The 2,088-nt window shown below is 39.4% G+C and overlaps 1 non-coding gene across 1 annotated transcript; it reads left to right on the forward strand.

Moving 5' to 3' along the window:
• Positions 1-705: 705 nt before the first annotated feature.
• On the forward strand, positions 706-809 carry LOC132646209 (small nucleolar RNA U13). The gene has a single exon (XR_009584326.1). It is a non-coding gene; the product is annotated as a small nucleolar RNA U13 (small nucleolar RNA).
• The last annotated feature ends 1,279 nt before the right edge of the window (positions 810-2,088 follow it).

Consider the following 2,088-nt stretch of genomic DNA (forward strand, 5'->3'; position numbering starts at 1 on the left):
GACCTCACTTCTCTGGCAAATCTAAAGACACTTTGGATTGTAGTTTCTTTAGCCTTTCATTTATTGTTAGGATGAGATGTTGATTCCAAATGCCTCACATACTAGGCCAGAACCTAAAACCCATCTTTTAGTATGATTATTATTTTTCACTCTACCAAATCTGTCCTGTTAGAACTAGTAATATTGTAGACTGCAGCAAAAGCCAGAGTTCTGGCCAATGAATCAGGATGCTTTGTGGGAAGAAAGTCTTCAATATATAAAGGAAGAGAGACCAGAATTAGAGGAATGAGCCCTGGATTGGAGCATCACTTGTCATGGTTAACAGTGTTTGTTCTTTTGATTAAGCTCTTTTAACTAGATATTTCTGCTTAATTAATATTGTCCGCATACTAAGTGAGCTTAACCTTTGAAATGATTCATAATAGAAACATCAGGGATGAAGGCAAATATAAATGAAAGCCTAGTGACATCTTACATCTGTACATACAGTCTCATTAAACAGCAACAAGTCGATCCTGGAGCTGCAGAGCTGGTGCAGCAGTCAATACAGCAGAAGACCCAAGTTCAGTTCGCAACCCCCATGTTGGTCCACTCAAAGTGCCTACAACTACTCTGGCCTTCGGGGTCCTCTGTATGCAAGTAGACACACTCACACCCATACACAGAAACACACACACAATTAAAAATAAAGATAAAAATATATCAATTCTTTTGTAGCTCATAAGCAGGATGACTGGTTTGTCACATGGGTGTGTGAGGTGTGCCTGTCTCAAACCTTGCCATAGTGCTGGCACAGTATCCAGCTGGTGTGAACTGGGGGGTGGGGGGTGGGTAATGTCAATACTTTGCCAAAATTTTCCTTTGATCCCCTTGGCTTAAAAGATAAATGGCAACTGGCTCCAGCCAATCCTTCCAACTTAACTCTGTTTTCCTTCCACATACCTTAAACTGAGCCCCACTGGACTTTACCCATTTTGTGTTTCCAAAACAGGCTCTAAATACCTATCATCAGTGTTGAAACAGTCACTTAACCAGAGCCATATAATACAGCCAAGCATTTTCTAACAATTGTACATGAAGAGTAATTACATCGTACTAAAAAAAAAAAAAAAAGGATCACATAGTTTCTTGAGGAAATGTTACAGTCTGTTGCAATGAATAAATGTGTGTCTTATATGAACTAGCGATTAATTTCTAGTCACCATTAATGCATCGCTATCACATTAAAGGAAGAAATAAAAACACTTTGCCTTGGAGTTATTTAAGCAATAATTGGATCAAGTCCAGATGTGAATTCTCTACGTCATAGTCCCTGTGTCTCTGCATCTGAATCTGTGCAGGCCTGTAGGCCGTCCTGTAAATCTGTCCCTGTGTCTCTGTGTTTCTGTGTGTGTCTCTCTCTACTGTATGACCTCTGTGTGTCTGTCCGGAACATAGCTATTCAATAGCTAAGAAAGCATCACATGGGGAAGGAATGGCATACTTAACAGAACACTGTAACAAGGTTTTATACAAGAGATTAAATCAATGACTCCAACTGACACAAATAAGAAACACCATTGTTCATCAACCAAAATCCATAACTAATGAGAGAAAGAAAGTAGGTGAATCCGGATAGGAGGGGAGGTCACTGAGGAGATGCTATTTCTCCAGAAAACTTTGTGATGTCTTACCATATGTCCTGGGCAAAAGTCATACATATCTCTCTCCTGAAAAGAGTCCATACAGCAGCCATTATTTTGTTTGGCACTTCAGTCGTTATACTGAACCCCATAGACTGCCTCTCTCAGAAGATGAGGGTTTGAACGCTGGAGTGCTGTTCTTCCAACTACATAAGCATACTGATTCCCCTTGCAAACTCACCGTTCTCATCTGACTATCACTCAGTCTTTTCATCTCTGCTTTCATTTATTCAAAAGAGATAAATTCTGCACTTTATTCCCCTAATTGTTGTATTAAACCAATGAAAGGACATTAAAAAAAAAAAACTTTTCTCTGTCTAACTGCCTGGTCTTTTAAGTGGTCCATTAGCCAGCAGCATTAATAGCTCTTATACACTTGTAGTCAGCATCAGCTTTCATCTTAAAA

The sequence above is a fragment of the Meriones unguiculatus genome, chromosome 10 (assembly GCF_030254825.1).
Source record: "Meriones unguiculatus strain TT.TT164.6M chromosome 10, Bangor_MerUng_6.1, whole genome shotgun sequence".
Taxonomy (NCBI): domain Eukaryota; kingdom Metazoa; phylum Chordata; class Mammalia; order Rodentia; family Muridae; genus Meriones; species Meriones unguiculatus.